The sequence below is a fragment of the Catharus ustulatus genome, chromosome 1 (genome assembly GCF_009819885.2).
Source record: "Catharus ustulatus isolate bCatUst1 chromosome 1, bCatUst1.pri.v2, whole genome shotgun sequence".
Taxonomy (NCBI): Eukaryota; Metazoa; Chordata; class Aves; order Passeriformes; family Turdidae; genus Catharus; species Catharus ustulatus.
In genome coordinates, this window is record NC_046221.1 from 94,029,850 (window position 1) to 94,051,100 (window position 21,251).

At 38.1% G+C, this 21,251-nt stretch overlaps 1 protein-coding gene across 1 annotated transcript in view; it reads left to right on the forward strand.

Moving 5' to 3' along the window:
- LOC117004646 (poly(rC)-binding protein 3-like) overlaps positions 1 to 21,251 on the forward strand; it is a 498,514-nt gene that overhangs the window by 201,571 nt on the left and 275,692 nt on the right. Inside the window, 1 exon segment of the mRNA XM_033075599.2 lies at positions 2,594 to 2,650. The gene's annotated coding sequence lies outside the window, so the exon portion shown is untranslated.

Genomic DNA, 21,251 nt, shown 5'->3' on the forward strand with positions numbered 1-21,251 from the left:
GATGGGTTAGTCCAAAGATAAAATATTCCCTATTGCAAACAGCCATATTGCAGACAAGCGGCACAGGGCACCACTAATAGGATTCACTCACAGATCTTTTCCATCATTAGTATTGCATAACTGTGTGCTGTGCACTGAAAGGCAATGTTCTTCTGAAAGAAGGAAGTAAAGCGAAGATTGAGTCATGAACTCCATCTTGATGGAAAAAAACAAATGCTTTCAGTTCTTATATAAGGAAATACATTTGAAATTGAAAGAAGAAAAATGTTGTGTATTAAACCTGGTGAATTTTCAAGGTAATTTTAAAAATCTAGATAAATAGATGTATCAATGATTGAATATGTTTCTAATATATTTCCATTACACTGATTTTTAACTCTTAAACCTTCCTCTAAACAAAAATGCAAATAAAGACCCTATAGATTCAAAACATGAATAATATTCTTAAAGAAATTATGGATTTTAAAGCATAAAAAAATATTTTTTCCTTCGAACTTTAGCAGAGAGATTAGACAGATATGCCAGTGTTTATCCTGCCACTCATCTTTAAAATGTTTCAGATCCTCATAGAAAGAGGCTATGAAATCCTTCCCAGTCATGGCTCTTCCTATGGCAAGGCCTGCTCAAATGCCTGGACCACCCACTAAAGCCACAGCACTTAGGGAATGCAGAGGAGACCCTTCTGAGGTCGGCAGGGGACTAAAGGAGCTGGTTGCATTTTCTGTCCCTAATAGTTTCAAAGACAGGTTTGACTGCTTCTGAGGACCTAATGCAAATATTACTTCAAAGATATTCAAGGTGCAGGAAATGTAAAACAAAGTGAAGTATAATTCACAGGGCTGGAGAATCAGCTTTGGGTTGCTCATTTGAGAGCAGTGGACACATTTAACCTGAACTGCAGAGCATTGTCCAGCTTAAAACTCATCTCTTTTAATTATTGGAATGTCCCCTAGGAAAACTGTTCTAATAGCAAACAAGTGCTGCAAATCAGCACAAAGGGATGTGTAACTCTTCTCTCACATGAAGGTGTGTGTGACAAAGCAATTTGCTTGCAGGCAACAGCAGAAAGTTGAGGGTCTGCATCTCTTTCCTCTTCATACCATGCAAGTATGCTGGACAGAATTATTCCTGAGGAAATTTCTGATGCATTATAAAGCCAGACTTCTGGTTTGAACCTTGCAGCATGGAAAAGTGTTAGCTAAGTGCAAACAAGTAAAAATCTATGTGCAAACATGGCTCACCACAAAACAAACAAACAAACCATGGAAATAATCCCCTGTCTCAACTCTCCCAAACAACTACATTTTTAAATGTTTGGGTTTTTTTCTCCCTCTTATATCCTAAAATATTGATGGATATCATTCTAGCCCAAGGCAAGAAAAGGGGACCTGGAGAATAACTTTTGCCATTCAAGCACTGCTATAACTCCCTATCAAGTTAATGGAAGTTCTGCCACTCAGATGGAAATAGGATTGAGCCTTTGCTTACTGATCCCATTCTGATGCAGTCAAGTTTCCTGCATCCGTATGACCAACAGAAAAACAGGAAGGCCAACATTAATAGATATTGTATAAAAAAAACAGTATCAGGTGTCATAGGTTAAATGATCCTGAACTCTTTCATAGCTTACTCTGAAACAAGATTTCTTGTGGTGCTTAAGTGGAGTCAGTGAAACAATATAAGTCAGCGATGGTGGATTCATGTTTCGTGGTTCACTTGAGAGGCAGTTAATATAGCACAGTTCTGTACACCAAAAGATGGAGAATGTGTCCTGTATCATCTCAAGATCACATTTGTGTTATATTACTGTCATGCTCATAGAGAGTTGAAATAGTTTTCTTTTCAAGAATATTAACATCATAATATGTTCTGTGTACATTTATAAGTGTTAGATGCCTCTAATTTCTGCTTGCCTTCTAGTGAATCCAGGCTGATAAGGAGTCTTGCTTGTTTTGCTTTATAGCTCAAGAAAATTCAGCGAAATTGTTCAAGATCTCAGGTTGAGTGAATATATGAGGACTAAATACTTGACAGCTATGATTTTTAGAGAGCTGATTTTATAAAAATGCAATTGATATAAATTGGCAGAAAAGAGCCCCCTCATCTCCCTGAAAGTCCTAATTGTCTCTTTCCATTTCCCTTTTCCATTCCCTTCTTTTGACTTTGAGAGAGAAAATATATAGAATGGAGCAAAGATGAAAAGTGGAAGTAAAGGAAGAAAAACTTTTTTTTTCTGGTCTTTACAGATTTATTCAAAGCGCATCATAAGAATTTGTGCATACCAATTTTTAACAACCAGTAACATCCAGGGGATTTTGTACATCTTTCTGAGATACTTCTTAGAGCCAAATGCTGGACCACAGTGAGCACTGTATTAATATTAAAATGAGATAGATCACTTATTGAGAAATAAAAGTTTTCTGTTCATATTTGAATTATAACAAAAAGTGAACAGAAAGTGTTGAGATCCTAAGTTGTTTGTGGTGCTAAACTGTTTTTCGACCTTCCCCACAGAATTCCATGTTTTGTTAGCCTGTTCTAAAAAGGGCAAGACTTTATCATGTGTAAAAATGTGTTACTTCATATTCAACAGGTCAAGTTTTCTTCAGATTGAAGCGGAACTGTGACTCATGGACATCTGATGTGCTGGGTAAGTTGAATATGATGTGTCTTATTACATTATTGCGAGATGACAAATATTGATCTTGTTTATGCAAATGTAAGTGTAATTTATTTTCTTTCTTATTTTGCATTTTCACCAGTAGCAGTGAAATGAAAATTTGCCTCTTTCCATTTCTCCCAAATGACCCTTCAAAAGCAAGGTTTAAATTATTCTAAATGACCACTTTATTTAGAAACAATATACATTAGGAGCTATTTAGCAACAACACAAAAAAGTAGCTTCAATAAAACTTATTTCTTGAAATAAGATGCTAAGATTCTATTGTGAAAAAGGATATTTGGGCTTATGAAAAGACAGTTCAGAAAATCTGGTGTAATTGATGTAGAGCTCATGTGCTCATACATAAATAGATAATTGTTTGGGTGTAGTAATGGTAAATTACTTAATGGCACTATTTTCTCTTTGGCTATTTAATCAATGTTCAGTGTTTGAAAAAGGAGTCCAAGCATGTCACTAGTACATAAAAATGAGACTAAAGTAAGGGTAGAGTTTTGTATTGTGCTGTTTGCAGAATTTATTTTTCACGGTAATTGTTTAATACATCTACATGCATCTACAGATTGTTTTGGTCTTATGAAACAACCATGTGACCAGGCAGGAGTTTTGTTTACCCTGGAATATGTGAGGCTGCTCGAGAGCTAAAGAAATAGTGAAGAAAACATGAAAGGATTTGAGATAAGGTTGTAAAAGGCTCTAGAAACTCTTTGTCACAGAGACATCCACCGTGGAAGCGATTCCTGGAAGGGTTTTGGCAATCAGAAGCAGTTAGGCAAATTTAATTTAATTTTAATTAATTGTAGATAGTTGGTCTGAAAAAGTTGGATCTGCAACTTAAAGTTGTGATAGAAATTTCTAGGTATAAAATAAAGAAAGAAATTATAAATAGCTATTTGTTTGCCATCTCTGAAAACCAGTTTAGGAGACTGCTTAATGATGTCATTTTTCAAGTTGCAAGGTAACTTTTTCTGAAGTAATCTAGACTAGATAAATATATGTATTCCTGGTAGGATGTTGAGTCCTATTTACAATACATGGTGTTGTTTACATTAACTTTTTTATGGTTAGGTTTTAAAAATGAAGGTAGGAAAAAAAGTCAGTGCGTTCTCTATTAGTCTGAGCATAATGATAAATTTCTGAAACTTCAATTTTCATACTTCATAGTTCTCTTTTTATGAAGTTGTGTGGAAGAGAGTTTCACTCCTTTCAGCCTGTTTTACTTTGATCATTTCATTCAAGTTATAAAATATGTTTGGGGGGTTTAATTTGCATTTTTCATTCATATTGATACAGACCATCTAAGGCAAACTGGTAGCACCAGACTAACAATGGGATGAAGCAAATTAAATGCCAGGGAAGATAAAATATATGATAATATTTTTAGCACCTGAACAGTTTGCCACCCAGACCTATATATCGTGCACGGACTGAGCAGTTTCTAAAATGTCGGTACATTGTGATTTACAGCTCAGAAATTTATCCTTTCCTAGATAAAATAAAGTTTACTTTGTGTGCATGTAGTACCTTGCAATTTATTATACAGACAGGCTCTTAATGGGGTCTGAGCATGAATGGTTCAAATGAGAGGTGCACTCATACTGCAGGAATGCTTGAAAAAAATCAGTATTACACACGTATGTACGTAAATGTGATTAAAAACATTGGATCAAGTGGATATATTTTACCATTGCTGTGTTGCTTTTTATCGTGGATTGGATAAATCCATTCTTGCTTGTGGGAAGCAGAAAAAGGAAAAATGGAGCTGCAGAGATATGTGGATCTCTCCCTCCTTCCAGAAAGGGAAGAATTCATATCAGAGAACTCCATGAGCTAACCTTTTCAGTAGAGGTTATCTTCCTGGTGTTTCTGTGTGTATATATGAGTACCTGTTATGTAGCATAAAAGATCAAGCTATGTCATGGATAGATCTTTCCTTAAAAGAGGAAAAATCTAAGATCTAAGAAGATAATTTTTTTCCCCTCACTGTGACAGGAGCAAGGGTCCAATGTTCTGGAAGGTCTGATCCTGAGGAAATGGAATATAGCTTGTACCACAGGTTGAAACCAGAAACAGAGTGACAGAATTAGTCTGTAACACACACACAGTGTTATCAAGGTATAAACACATTGCAAATTTTTCGTAGTAACATAATTAATGTCCTAAAATCCACCAGGAAGACAGATGTCAGCCACTGGATTTGATGTGCATGTCGCTCATTATGTGGGAAGAAGCACAGTGAGACTTTAATTGTGGCAAGAAGAACACAACTTTTCTGGAAAAGAGAGGCAGGCACATAGGCAGCTGTTTCAGGAAATGACATTCCAGCAAGTTGGAAATACAGAGATGAGAGGGACATGAAGACCCCAAAAGTGAGAGTTCAGTGGCAGAGGTTATAGTGGAGGAGGTACAGTGAGCAGGTGGTTGGGATGGGAAAGTGAATAAATACAGTTAAAAACACCCTTCATTATCCCTGAAGTGTCTTGGGTAGTGTGTCTTGGTTTTCTCTCATTGCTAGTGCTTAATTACTTGTTGTGATGGCAACTCCCCAGTGGTATTCATTCTGCTATTATTATCAGTTGCATGGCTTGAAAAAAGCAAAAGGACAAAGTAGATGAAATTGGAGCCATAATGACCAGGTTCAGAAAAGTCTTCTAAGGATAGCAGAAGAGAATAAAATATGCTGAAGGAATTTTGGGAAAAGTTGTTTCTCTGTTAGGGAATAAAGCCAGTAACTGGTGTGTGGAGAAAATGAAGGAACACTATCCACATGTAGTTCAAAAGTACAAGAGAGGTAAACTGTGCAGTGAGCATGCACTATATGTGTAAGAACTCGAGCAAACTCACCTTTAAAAATTAATCATCATATTGCTTTGCTTTTAAATTAATTATTAGAATTATTTATTACAGTGATACCGTCATGTATGGATCAGCAGTCATACATTAGATATTGTTCCCCTAGAGATGAATTTGGAGTTGAAAAAAGTTAAAAATAAAGTTTCAGTGGAGACAGAGCTGAAAATAAAGCTATTTCTGTTTTGACAGTGTTGTTTCTAATAGAGGGTATTGCAACATGCAGAGGCTCAGAAAGATGTCAGTAAAAATAACAACCTGACAATATATGTGCAGTAAATACTGAAGACTGGAGGCGGGTTTATTACCTTTTTTTTTTTTTTTTTAATGTGTGGGTTGTTTGTTTCAGTTTAAATTCATGCTAACCTCCTTGATATCCCATTATCTTTCTCCTTTGGTTTCACAACAGTCTACCATTTTATGTTAATGGCTACTTTTCTTATCCAGTTTCAAAAGTCCCATCATTTGAAGATGGTAACTTAGGTCAGATGTTTACATGTTACAAGTTACGTAACTATCTTGTCCTGCGGAGCAACACACTAAGCTAGCTGATCATCAGCCAGGAAGAAGTCCTTGGTATTCCTCCTACTTTGTGGCATCAAACATGGATTTTGGAGCCAGGCCAGGATTAAATTTTAATAAACAAGTGGAGTTGTCTGTATTTTCTACAATGAGGGCATCTACAGTTCTTTTGTCTCTCATCATGTTGGCTAGGAGGACATATTTGTCTGTGGCTCTTCTCTGATATACTCTTCCATGTGTCTACACATGTAGCAATATTTGTACTATACTGAATTAGCAAGACATCCTCTATGAAACTTTGGTGTCTGCTCTAGCAGTAATTTTAAAGGGAAGAAATAATAGCAAATCTTGTAGGTCATTTCATTTCCTACTAAATTCGCCACAATGTGAGAGAAATCTTCCTGAATGGTGGAGGTAGTGTACTTCACCTTTTCTCAGTCCCCACTCTGCTGCCTTGCTGCTGTGGTTATTCTAAAGATTCTTTGAGTTTGGCTGGTTGCTCATGCCATGGCTCAGCAATCCAGAAGGCTCTCATTCTTGAGACCTTAATGAGACTTAAACATGTGCTGAAATGCCTTTTGCTGAACAATCACATAAGCGTGAGCAAGATTGTAATATGGCCTTAACTGTTATGATAAAACTTAACTTTGGTTAAATATTCTGGTTTTGAAAACTGAATAAGTTTTAAAAGCTCTAGCATTAATTTACACTTATGTGTCCCATGTATGCATCATGAGGAAATGTCATTTTGCAAGTTGCATTATCCTTCTTGTTCTCTTTCATTAGTTCATGGTAGGAAAAAAATGTCACGTGCTATGACAAATTTTGGTGTAATTTGAGAAATCAGAACAAGTAAATAGATATACTACTTGTTTTCTGTAACTGCGCTGAAATTTGCTTTCTGCAGCTGGAGAAGGAGAGAGCAACTGTGGGAGCATATGTGTTTGAAAATGTGTAATTTCACAGTGTGGCAGATTTGGCATGTAACAGGAGGGTCTTTCCCAGAGTGGCTGTTCTTGTGAATAAGGCCTTCCTTGACCTGCTGCTTCTCTTGAATGCCAACTCACTTTTGGAAAGCTCAGGGTAAGGGATGGGGGAAGTGGAAGCTCGGGTCCTTCTGAGCTTGTGGCATTTATATTGTGAGACAGTTGAGATCGAGTTCATTTTGCTAAGCTGCTCACCCATAATGGATCTGTCACAGCAGCTTGACAACATATTTGTATCCATTTTGGACAGCATTTGCTGCTCAGCGCTCTCCCTGTGAAAGTTTACAGCAGGCCACAGATTTACTGCTAGTAACCCCTCCTCTCCCCATCAGAACACAGCTATCCTTTCCTTAGGTTGGGATTGCCTTATAATCCTTCCCGTAGGGTTAATAGGCAGTCATTTGTTCCAGCCCTGCTTTACCTTTGAATTGGTATCAAGTAACTTAGACCAAGTCTTAATTTGATCCCAACTTTCTCTTGTTCAGCTGGCATAAAGATGGCCCACAAAATAATGGAAAAAATGGTATTTTATGTCAGAAATGCTATTGGATTTTTTTCTCTGGAATTAAAAATTTGTTTGAGTTTCTGGTTTGTTGGTAATTTTCAAAGAGTTGTTGGTTTGTTTCTGATGTAAATATCTGGCAGGGCTCGTGGAAAGGAAAATAATGGTATCTCATAAACTGAAAATCTGACTTTCCTGCCAACTGTGTCTGGGAAAGCAAGTTATCTTTCAGAGACTGTGGCTACAAACAAATGGAGAAATAAATGACTGCTTTTTCATATCCAGCCACTAATGCTGAAATTACATAAGTGTATTTAACCCCAAGTTCTGATTCAAAATTGGATGTCTTATTCTACTGAAGATTTAGTTGAATCTGAAATGTCAGTCTTTGTGGCACAAAAGGATATTTTATCCTCCCCCTTTCTCTTCCCCCAACAAGAGAACTTTTTCCAGTTCAAATCACTGAATAAACCTGCAGGAGGACATCAATTTCTAAATATAGTAAGCTGAGCTATAGGCATTACCAAGGCCTGGGGAGACAAGTGAAAATGAAACCACAGACTCTTCTCTACTAATTCATCCCATGGGTCTCTACTTTCCAGATTCCTTTATCTTCCTTCCTCTCCTTCTTCTCTGCTTTTCCCCTTCAGTGCTTCTTTTCCCTTAATAATAGTTATATAATGCTGTCCCTCCATTGGGATGCATGCTATATAGTATAGCTTATATATGTATTAATAGATCTGTTCAAATCCATATCCTTTCAGTTCACTTTAGAGACATTTTCCAAGCTTGAGTTCAAGCAAGTAGTGGTTTTCCCAGAGAGGGCCAGCTCTAACAGCAATACCCTGGTTCCAGGTCAGTGCATGGAGTTTAGGTTTAATGGCATGTCCTAGTATTTTCCTTCTACAACTTACACAGCCCTATGTCTAATAAGACAGCATCTAAAATGCTCTTTCTGTGTTTCCTGAGGCAGATAGAAATAATAATACTGGTCAAAGGGTAATGCTTGAAGGCACATTTCTTTTAAAAACAGACACAAGTTCAATGAATTCTGCCACCAAAGTGTGGCGGTTGAAAGTTAACTATCGAGAGAGAGTGAAGCTCACTTCATTCTCAACAAGGTCCATTTAGCAAAGCTGATCTTTTTCACTGGTGTGACTTACTGCAATACATAAGTAAATTCTGTATCTGGTGCTTCTTTTGTAGCATGTTGGGGTTTTTTGCAGCACTCTCTCCTAAGAGCTGTCTGTGGCTTTCTGATTCTTGCTGTTGATTTTCCATTACCTCCCCTTGGAAATGCACGTGGGAGACAGCTGGAGCATTTGACAAATCCACTACTCTTCAGAGATCTTTCCAGCACTTCCAGTGTGCATGTTAATTGCAAAGCTAAAATGAAATACCTTGGATTGCACTGACCTCATCATCTGTTTTTTAAATAGCGTCTCCATCCTATAAATCCTCTTAGAGATAAATTAAAAATGCCTGTAGAAGAGATATAGCCTGAATGTAATAATTAAGCAGGTGCTAAGAAGCAACCTATTATTCATATATCTGGGTTTTGTATGATAAATTTTCTAAAAAGTTATTACTTCTTGAAGAGAGACTTGATCCATCACCATCTCCAGCTGCCAAAGCACAGAATTGGAGAAAAATCTTCTGAAAGGGACCAACCATCATCAGAGCAGAAGTTTCCTTCTAATCAAATCAGTTTTAGGAGTGGCTTCTTCCTTGCTAGGCAGTGCCACTTACATTTTTTGTCTGAATGCTGAATGGACTCTGAGGGGGCAAAAACCTTATTTGAGTAAAAGGTGTACGTGAAAAAGCATTGTTTCTATACCAGTGCCATTTAAAACCCATTTTTAGTTATGCCTAGAGGATTAGAGTATTTAACCACAAGCCTGTGTTTAAGCAGTGGTATATCAGAGACTGTTGTTCACAGATCATTCAAGCTGAAGATTATCAGTTGAACCCAACCTTGCCAATGCACAAGTGTGCAAAAATTCTGATACCATTTTTAAAATGGAAAGCAGAGGCAAAACTAGGCCATTTATGTAGCATGGCAGTAAATTCAGATATTTAGCAAGCACCTTCTGTAGTAAGTTTACTATTTTCTACATAGGGAAAGTAGCCAACTGGGATTTTAATTTTGTTTGGGTTTTTATTTTTTTTTCACTGTCTAAACTGCTTCTCATGAAATTATGATCACTTGCAATTTTGGAGCAGAAACACCACACAGGGAATAAAAAGCCTCAGCTGCTTTTTCAAAATGAAATAGCTGTGTCTAAAAGGACTCTGCCTAGACAGCTTCCAGAGGGCTGCAGAGCACGCTGGCTCTGAGTGTGCTGTGCTGGAGAGAGAAGAGCCTGGAGCCTGGGTAACGTGGGGTTTCCTGAAAAGTCAGTGGCTGGAGAGATTTCAAATGCCTAATTCTCTTCAGAATAAAACCTTTATGCATGGAATTGATAAATATTACTTCAAACCCATGTGTGAAATCATGACAGCATCACTGGAGAAGGGCCTGGCTGACAGCTGTGACTGTGCTATCACACATCAGCCACGTGTCCCAGCTGCTGGAATTAGAAGCAATTTGGGGCAGGTAAAACGTGTGCCATTGTGTTTTGTACTGTGGCTGGCACAACGAGGCCCCACTGCTACCTGGCTCTGCTGGGCACTGTCAGTCTGGGAGCATTATAACAGCTTGGAAATTTGTAAAATGCACAGACAAGATGTTCAGATAAAAAGAGTACTGGAGCAGTGTGGAATTGAAAAAGCTTTTGAGAGATTTCCCAGCTAAACATTTGCTATTCTTTTGTGTTGTTTCACTACTCTTCTGCGATGTTTCATCCTCCCAAAAATGTACTTTCTCATAAAAATGAAAAAGTATGCATTTCTTTCTTTCTGTAGAGAATAAACACAAGTGTAAAGTCACAGCCAGGCTTCATTCAAGGTGGATGTTTTTCCCCCTTCCTATTTTCACATTGTTGAAGACATCATTTTAGTTCAGTATTATGCAATGTGTTAAAATCAACAAAAAAGAAACACCCTTGAGCATTTTTTGATTTACAAAATATATTCTTTGAGATTTTTTTTTTTAATCTAGCTATGACATTCTCCATTTTATGAATGGAGTCTCAAACACTCTAGAAACCTTTTTATAATGTTTTCTTTTGTATGAAAATAAGAGGTGGAAATTCCAAGGTGGGATATTTTTTAAATTGCTTCAATATTTCTTTTGAATCTTGAAATATCTGAGATAGTAATCAGTATGTTAATGAGCTTCTTCCTTTTGAAAAAAATTCCATTCCTTACAAAACAATGACTCACTATTTTTTTATTGTTGGGATTAGCTTTTGTAAAAAATATATAAAAAATTAAAGCACAAGTACAGTATAACTGTTTCCTTGTTATCAGAAGTTTACAGTTTATTAATCTCTTGAACTTGCAATGTAGTAGTTTTCTCCACTGATATCATAGTGCAAATCTGTGTGTCAGGATTAGAAATATTTTCAGTATTTTCCTCATAAAATGTCTACAGGTTGATGACTGTCTTTCCCATTTGTACCTCTCCAGTTGCCTGAGCATTTGAATAAGAGCTAAGTCCTTTAACTGCCCCGTAGTGTCACCCATTGACTTGGGTGGGACCACAGCAGCAGTCTTGCAGAACCTTCTTTTTTCAGTGACTGGCAATGCAGCAGTGTAGAGATTTGGAGGAGGCTGAGTGCACTGGTAAATTTGATTTGCAGGAGAAAAAAATTTGAAGTAAAGCTTCTATCCTTCCTCCCTTCCCTCCCTTCCCTCCCTCCCTCTTTCCTTCCTTCCTCTCAATGAAATGAATTAAGCTAATCTAGCTTTCTCACTTCTAGGACTGAAAGCCATCAGTATGAACATCCATGTCTTTTGTTCTGACTTGGGTCCCTGCAGGGGATCACTTGTAGAAACCTCTATCTGAGAATTATCAGTGTAGGGGAAACAACAGTTGCCTATCTGAAGAAGGGTTTTATTGTATCTTAACTATACTTAAATGTACACTGCATTTACCAGGAGCATTTCCCTTAGCTGGAGTTGTCTTCCACATGTACTTCAAAGGCTGAAGATACTTCAGTGTGTGGCATGTTTGTTTTTTTCCCTTAGAAGGTTTTGAAATATTAGTAGAGCTGTTCTAAGAAAGGAAAAAAAAAAAAAAAAAAAAGCAATGTTTAAGTATATCAATTATTTCAATATATTTAAAGCATTTTTAAAGCCTGCATTTCACAGTCAGCGTTGTTTTGTGTACTCCAAAATTGTTAGCAGAACTGAATGTGAGCATTTTTGTTTGAAGTGATGGAGAGGTTGAATACCCTCCTTTCTTTTCCTTCCAAAAGACTACATTGCTTTTAATTAGCTGTAGTCTTTTTGCTAAGTAGAATGAAATTTCCCAGCTGTGTAGGAGATGCAGGCCAGCAGAAGGTGCTGGAAGCACTGAGACTGCTTCCAACAAAAGCATTCATGAGCCAATCTCATGTTGTGAGTAAAATAGCAGTGAAGTGTTTAACTCTGTTTGCAGATCTGGACTGCAACCACATCTTTCTCTGGCCAAAATATGCTGTTTCTGGCTTTTAAACTTAACTGTAATAAAACATTATTATTGAGAATTTTCATATTTTCCAGTGCAGCTACACACTGTGATCTGTGCAGCAGTGCCGTTCCTGTATTTACCAGGAATACCAGCTAGTGTTTTAGCTTGATCCTTCCCTGATGCTTGCTTGGCGGGTTAATTTAGGCCTTTCTCTGGAATTATTCATGGAAGATCAAATGGCAAATTCAGTGAGGCCCCTTCTGCAAGCTGATGGTCTTTTACTGTGTGCATCAATTACATTTTCTGCTCTGTTACAGAGTCGTGCTAGAGCTGCATTCAGACTGAGACCACCCAGTCTCCTCATGCTTGCAGCTCATTTTACTGTGTGCTGTAACTCATGCATAAGGGGACTGCATGTTTAACTACTTTGTTGCCTTTTGCCATCTAGGACTTCATTTGGAAACATGAGCTGGAAAAATGTGTGGAGAGTGATACAGCTTCTAAATTTAACTTCTGAATTGTGATTAGATTTTTGTCTCCATTTTTGTTGAACATAGTTGGTTCACCTCCTCAAAATAGTCACATGCAGTTATTTAGCACTTCTGCACAGAAAGAGGTGTCTGTTTAGTACTAAAATCAACAAGCACGTTCTCTCAGGTGTCCAATCTCATCATGGCAGAAACAAAATAAATGCTACATTTCAGAGTATCTTGTAGGAAAAGAGCAGCATAGAGCCAATTCTTTATTAGCCTTCTTAACACACAAAGCACATAGATTAAATGCTCAGGGTTTTTTTAACATGTATGTCTATATGATTCTACACTAAAAGAAAGGTACACTATTCTGCTGATTTATTAGCTCCATGAGCATTACAAATGTTACTTTAATTTACCTTCTGCATATCTACTTTTGCAGGATTAAGTACTCTTTGATTTTAAACAATTCACTGGAAAATGTCTTTCTCAGTTTTTCCTGTTTTTCTTAGTTAAGAAATCACTGTAACCCTAAAAAAAGTGATTTTCTTACTCTACAGTTTGAGTGGGAGAAATCAGGTGCTGGCATGTCAAAGACAAATCATTTTCATATATGTGTTATCAGAATGTTTAGTTCTCTAGCTCTTTTCTGTCTTCAAGCCCTAATTCTTTTTTTTGCTACATTAGTTAAAGTATTGAAATGAGTACTTTGAATGTGCATTGCACAGAACTGGTCAGCTTGGCTAATTGGGCCAAATGATTAAGGGCAGTGAGAGCTAACTCTTGTGGCAAAAAAAGCCTAGGAAAACTTAATGTTATGGAGTGATCTTTCATAAAAACAGAAGATTAAATTTCTGATTCAAATAATTGTTAAAAAATTAATATTTGGAACCATCCTAGAGCATGCACTTATTGCATTAATGGCACTGAAATTAACTATTAGCTTTTAAACAGCAGGTCTTGGAGCAATACTGTATATCGGTCCCTGAAAATTTTACTTCAAACTTAGTAACAGTTAAAATTGAGCACTAGTAAGAAAGAAAAATGAGCAGAAAGTGTCTGATGGTGCTGCATGCCCACTTTTAAAATCCATGGTGTGTTCATGTACTGAAGTTTGCGTGCTGGTCTGGATTTCTTTCTCAAAAGAGAAAGAAATTACTATTGGAAAAAAAAGACCAGTAATTAAGAGTAAAACACAACTTCCATTTATGTGGAGATGAAGTTCACTGACAGATTTCACATTATGAGAAACATATCTGAACAATATCCCAGAGTTTTATATAACCTTGAACAGTGTGGAAAGGAGCAAAGACTGTTTATTCTGGTTTTTTATGGTGCAAGCAATCAGGGTATCAAACACAATTTTTCAATCTGAAAATTTTAAAAAAATTTTAAGACTGTTGGACATCCTTTTACCCAAGCAGCCTGTGAAATCATTTAATGAATTCTTGGCAAAAGCCCCCTGAAGAGCTATCAGAGCAAAGGTATAGACACAGACTTTGGCTTGGGAAGTCCCTTGGCTGTTGAGTAAATATTGCTGCCATTCCCTCACTTATTTACTTTTTCCTTAGGCATCAGTTGCTTATAGTGGTAGTCAGAGGCAGAGTAGTGAAAAATAGACATTGCATCTGACTGACTTTTTTCCTACCAATATCATGCACCATGCACGTATAAGTCTTTTAAAATAAAAATATAATCTAATGTGTGTTTGCAGTGCTTATGTGCTTGATTTAGTAGATGAAGGGAACTGGCTTTGTTTAAAATATCTGTATATGTTTCCTGAAAAATTCTTGAAATCAGAAGTACAGTGAAGGTGTATGTCCAGACAGAAGTTACATGTTATTGTCTAGGGAATATCTGTTACTATTTTCTTTATTAACAGCTTCAGTATCCTAGTTTTACCTTTTGACCAGCAGTTCTGATGAACAGGGTCAAATTGCATGGGATAAAGTAGGAGCTCATTCGCATTCAGGTTGCACAAGGCTGGAATTGGTATCCTTTCTGAGAGAAACAATAACGTTTTACAAGACTGATTTTTAATTGCATCCCTTACTTGAATGCAGAGGAATCTCTGGAGGATGCCTTTTCTCTTCTTAAAATGTAAAAAAAAAAATCAGTGCAAAATGATCATGTTCAAGGTAGAAGCAGTGTATATCTGGAACTTACTGGCTTATCTTCCTTGTTTATTTTTAACTGAAGAAATACTCTGAGACAACCTTGTAAGAAAACAATGGGTTTTAAAGAGATCTTTCAGTATAAGGGAATAGGATTTTATTTTAAAATTCTAGTTCTCAAAGAACTACAAAGCAAATAATCATGATTATGGTTTCGTAGCTTCAAAGTGAGGTAACTGATGTTATATTTTGTTTTGTAAGCACTTGGATAAAGAAATTGCATGTATCATATGATTGTCTTTTATTTCATTAGTGGTATAACTACAGTACACTTAGTATTAATAAAAAACAGAATGCAAGTCACAGGGCTTGAAAGCAAAAGTGCTTCTAATTCACTGGGATTGTGTTTCATTATATACCTTGCATGGAGATCCATGAGCTACTATCAAAGCCAAAATGAAAAAAAACATGTTTATTGTCAATTAGTTTGAACTTACAATGCTTCTGCTGTGGAATTTTTAAAGGCTCTTAATCTCAAAATGACTGGAAAAATTGAGTTTGGACACCTTCTTTCTTCAGCTGTTTTTTGCCACTAAGTGACGATGTCATGTTAGAGAAGAAGTAGCAAAGGGGCTCTCAGTTCTTGTGTGCATCCACACCCAGCTTGGACTCAAGGGGTACAGCGCCAGCAAGGCACACATGGCATCACTGATTCTTTGTTTTGAGATAATTCACAACTAATCAGGGATGTTTGCAGTGCATGACCTGACCTGAATGGGGAGCGGTAAATACATTAAAATTTTGTGTCATGTGGGTCCCCTACACCAGAGTGTAGGTGGGGATTGACAGCTCTTGATGAAAGATGGTGCTGCAGTTGAGAGGCAGTAGATCATGGAGATCTGCTGTGGGTGCTGATGTCTAGTGAATTTGCTGAAGCCCTGCCCCAATTACTCTTGGTGATGGGGATTTGCTTCCTTGCATTTCTGTCAGGTACATATGCTATTCAGAAATCATCTTTTATTTTTTATAAATAATCTTTTGATTATCATCTTCCAATCAGATTTGGTCTGCATGGAGTTATGTTCTGCATAGTGCAGCAGAAGGAAAATTTTATCTCTAGCTATCCACATGTGACTTGTGCTTGGGTGTTTACTTACTAGGGAAGTTGTTGCATGGTATTTGAGTTGAAAGTTGGAGGTGGCTCCAACAGTTTTGTTCCATTGCCCTGGCAAAAACCCTAAATATGTTTTGGCTTTGAGAGAAGAAGGAAAGAAACACAGAAGTTATGGTAGTGATTATTCTTCTCTGAGAATTCAGTTTATGGCTGGAAGATTATTTAGTGGCTTATGCCAGGTGAAATAGCTGCAGTGGAAGACAGAAAAGCAAGTAGAATATTGATCAGAACAAAGCAGCCTGGAAGGTACTGTTTCATAAAAATTTCTTGTCTGAGAAAAATATTTGGATATTTCCCACTGGAAGGTGTCAAGGAACAGAGAGAAAGGGGTTTTTTTTTAATGTTTTTTCTTTCCTTTGGAAAACAATTTTGATAGGAAACTGGAACATATTTTGAAAGAAAAACCTGCCAGCCAAGTTTGATAACTGATGTGTGAGGACAGTAGTTCAAAACTGTGCCTCTCTCTGTCCAGATGGTTGAGGCTTTCAATTTAGAATCATATAATAGTTTGGGTTGAAAGGACCTTTAAAGGTCATGTAGTCCCATCCCAGTGCAATGACCAAGATCATCTTCAACTAAATCAGAGGTGCTCAGAGTGCCTTCCAGTCTGATCTTGACAGTTTCCAGGGAAACCACCCCTCTCTGGACCACCTGTTCCAGTGTCTCACCATCCTCCTTGTAAAAAACATCTTCCTTATACCTTATTCAATGGATCTAATTTGGTACATTTAAGTCTGAGCTCTAAGGCAGGAGTTCTGAAGGATACCACAAGAATTGTCTTTATAAAACTTTAGTACCAAAAAGGTAAACGCTTGCAGCATTTTGAAAAGGACCAACTTTTACCTCTTTCAGGAAACAAGCGCCTCCTAAGCAGTTTTGCCAGTGCTCACATACTTTTTTGGATGTCATTTTTCAGATACAGTCATATTTGTATGCCTGATAATGCTATAACTTATCTGGTGATATTACTCATCCTGTAAATTTTTTGCAACATAGGAAAAGCACAGACACCTGATCCTGACTGTATTATTCAGTCCAAGATGTTTCCCCATTTGAGTTTATAAGGCCCTCCTATAAGGTTATAAACCTCCTTGCAGGTTACAAACTCCCTGTTTCTGTCTGTGGTGAGGTATGAGGAGATGAAAGAACAGCACTGTCTGGCTGCTAGGTTATATTACAATGCACTTTATTGATATTAAATAAGAGATGAATGCACAGCTAATATTTTCCCAGTTCTGCCCTTTCTTGTATTAAATGGATGAGGTCAGCTCTCCCTGCTGAGGCAGGCTCCTTGGAAGTCAGATTGGTGTTGCCCGAGTAAGGAAGAAAGAAGAGCATCAGAACTCTGTTCCTATTCTGCAGAATACTAGCAGAGAAAGCATAATATGCCATTACAGAAAGACTTTGTGGTTGATGCTCAGAAAATCAAAGTAGGTTGAAAATTACACTGATGGAACCTGACAGTCTTACTTTTTAAAAGCAGGGCTGTCCAAGAGTCTCTTGAGTGTACCAGACTTAGAAAGTAAGCAACAACAAAAACAAAAAATAGACAATTGTTAGGATTCTAATAAAGGCTATATTTGAGATTTCACCTTTGTTTTAAATAGAGAATAAATAAGTATATGGAAATTTATTTCATAGTACTGGTTCTCAACCTATCAGGTTTTGTTTCCGAATTTTATAACCCATTAGTAACCTAAGTGCTGTAAGAGACCATTAGAAATCTTAGGAGTTTTTAACAGTTGCTAGATAGTATGATCTGTATTTACTTCAAATATTTAATTGCAATTAAAATCAAAGGTATTTTTTAGAAATGTGAGGCATTAACAAAAATACAATTCTGAAAGCTATTACTATTTTTTTTCACTGTTAAAGTCTTATCTATAAGGATATACAATATGATTTAATGAAATTCCTCTGATATTTGAAACCAGAGATGGAATGCTTTTGAGATCTAATTATGGTTTTTCACTGTGGTATGTAGCATCCAGAAAATAATTTCTGCAAGCTTAGAAATTTTAGTAGTAATAGTCTATAATTTGGTTTCCTTCTGATTGCTCTTATTGGAATAGCTGTACATTTTCAGGAAGGATTTAGTATGATGGAAGCAACCCTTCCACCAAACTTAATTAATCAGTCCTTTAGGTGACTAATTAGATGTACTGAATTTTCAGTGAGGTGTATTGTTTCACTCAAGGTCTTCACGCCTATCTTACCCAGCTGTTATCTGTAAACTGCAAGAGATGTTGCTACAGTGCATGGTTCCTAATAAAATTCAAATTAAATAATCACCTCAATTATAGATTAAAAACTCAGGTTCAACAATTATCCAAAGAACTTCATTGTAAACCCACAGTCATGTAACTACTCCTTTCTCTTTCTGTCTGAATTTATAGCTTCTCACACAAACATAATTTAGTTTTAGTTTAAATGGTGCCCTAAGTTGTTTCCATTATCTCAGCCTAGAGCAACCTGTGTCTATTCCTGGAATATGATTTCATTATTCTTTAACTGTGTTACCTACAGTGTACACTATCTTTTCTATGCTGAACATTTTCCAGGAAAAGCTTTTTCAGTTCCTGCTAGTGCTTAGACATTTGAGTCAACTAAATGTGAAAGGAAGAAGACCGTGTCTGATGTATCCATTCCAGTTATGGTAATTATCTTTGAAGAACATTCTTATTTATTCACAGATTATACCAAGTTTTTGAGATGTCCAATTTTATATTTATAATACAGAATTTTACTATGTTGTGTAGATTAAGATATTGGTACTGGGTGGAAAAAGAAACAGCTGAAAGCTTTTCATACTCCTGGGTTGCTGTCACTACAAGAATACCTATTTACTGGGATGACATTTCTGGTGAAAAGGTTCAGGTTTTCAGAGACTTGATCAAAAACACATGGAAATTCCTTTGTCACAAAGGCATTTCATTTTTCTTGTCAGATACCCTCATGTCTTATATGATTCCCCTTTTGTGATTCAAGCTCATTTTGATTTGCGGCTGTTATCTGGCAAGTCTGATTTCTATAAAGTAATGGAGATTCTTACTCCATGTTTACCCAAAAATGCATCTGTTTGAAGGCTGCAGCTAGGTAAGAACTCTGGACAGAAGACTTTGGAGTAAGGGGCTAATCTGTGTGGCAGAAGGAGTAAATAAAATACTAGGATCACAGATTATTCACATAATAACCACCTGAAATCAGGGAGTTCTTTATTTCTAGTAAAACTTCTGAATTTTAGTTTTCCTTTGTGTTTTGTGTCATGGTGTTTTGAGAATTTGTAGAGCTGAAGTGCTAGATATGTGCTACTGACAATGTGCCTAATGGAAAAGGTGTGTACTGGCTTCTGGGTGCTTTGAGAAGAAAATTCTTCCTTGGATTTCAGTGGAGGTACAATGCTAGCAGTGCCTTTAGACTGAAAAAGTCAATTTATTGATCCACAGTGCAAGCATAGAATCCTGTAGTTTGGGTTGGAAGCGACCTTTAAAGGTCATGTACAGTAATTTCATGAATACAAGCTGCACCGTTTTGACCAAAATTTTGCTCCCACACCAGAAATGTGGCTAATACTCAGGTGCAGCCAATATGTGAATAATTTTCTGACATTTCCAACCCTGGAAGTGCAAACCAAATCAGTGCAAACTGCCAAGTCGAGCACCTGCCAGTAAAACCTGGCATTTAAGCGATTGTTACAAATTGGTTACTCTGTTGCGCGGTGGGTGGAGCTGCTCCATGCAGGCAGCACAGGGGGTGGGGAAGGCGGGGAGCTCCCTCCTGCTGACCCCGCGGGGCAGGTGGGGGGGCTCCCGTCCCTGCGTGCCGCCGCCGTGGGTGCCAACAGGCTCCATCCCCGCCTACCACCACCGCCGTGGGTGCCGGCGGGCTCTGTGCCCCCCCTGCCACTGCGGCGCAGAGCTGGGCCAGGGTGACCGAGCCCAGCGGTGGCGGCAGCTGGCACCGAGCGGCCCTGCCGAGCGGCAGCGCCGAGCTGGGCCACCCAGCCCTGTCGGCAGCCCCGAGCCCTCATGGCCCGAGCCGAGCCCATAAACCCCGCCCTGCCGCGGTTCTGTTACTAATTGGCAACTTTGTTGCACGCGGGTCCTCGCTGCAAACAACAGAGCGGCTTACAATTGAGTGCGGCTTGTGTATGGACAAAGAATGAAATGTTTGCCAACACCTGGAGATGCAGCTTATAGTCAGTGTGGCTTGTAATCATGAAATTACTGTAGTTCAACCCTGCTGCTATAGACATGGGCATATTTAACTAGATCAGGCTGCTCAGAGCCCCCATCCAACTTGTCCTTGAAGATTTCCAGGGATGGGGCACCCACAACCTCTCTAGGCAACCTATTCTGGTGTCACACTACACTTAAAATAAAGAATTTCTTCATAATATCTAATCTAAATCCCCCCTCCTTCAGGATCATTCACCCTTGTTCTATTGCTTCATTCCTTTGTGAAAAATCCATCTCCAGCTCACTTGTAGGTCTCCATTAGGTACTTCTCCAGGCTTTTTTCCAGGGTGAACAGGGTGAGCAGACTCTCAGCCTTTCCTCACAGAAGAGGTACTCCATCCCCTCAGCCCTCTTTGTGGCCCTGCTCTGGACTCAACAGGTCCATGTCTGATTATGCAGATCAGCACAGGTGGGTGGAGCAAGGTGCTAATAACACCAATATCATAGGTTTGAGCCCCATACAGGCCATTCGTGTAAGAGCCAGAGTCAATGATCCTTGTGGATCCCTTACAACTCGGAGTATTCTGTGATTCTATATCTCTCCTATGCTGAGGACCCCAGAGTTGGAGAAAATTCTCCAGGTGGGATCTCATGAGTATGGAGTGAAGGGGTCTCCAAGGGATTGCTAAAGTTTTGATAAAGCTCTACTGATCAAAGGTGAAGTGCTGAAGCTGGTGCAGCTACTGAAACCGAGACCAAGCTCAGGAGAATGCAAATTAGAAAAGGCTGAAGGGTTAATTTGATGTTCTGTCTGCAGCTGGTACCTCGAGTCTCTGTTGGCACAGGCACTAGAAACAGGAGAAAGAAAGGAGGGGGTTAGTGCTGTCTATCAAGGGGATGGTACAGTTAATTGGAAATTAATTTACAGGCAGTGCTAGCAGTCCATCAGTGCTGCCATCTGCAGAAATGACAGGCCAGATCATTCAAGAAAGAGAGAATTACTTGTCCTGGGGCTAGGAGGCAGAGTGCAAATGTGAGACTAGTCCTCTCTCTTTCCTAAGAGGGCAATCATACCAAAGCTATAGTGTTTTTCCAAGTGTCCATGGAATTTCAGATCTGATCACATCCATACCTGGTTGTTCTTGCGTCCTCTTCCACTTCAGAGAAGGCTGGGTAATGTACTTTGTGGCATCAGGAGGGGTCCAGAGGCAGGGGCA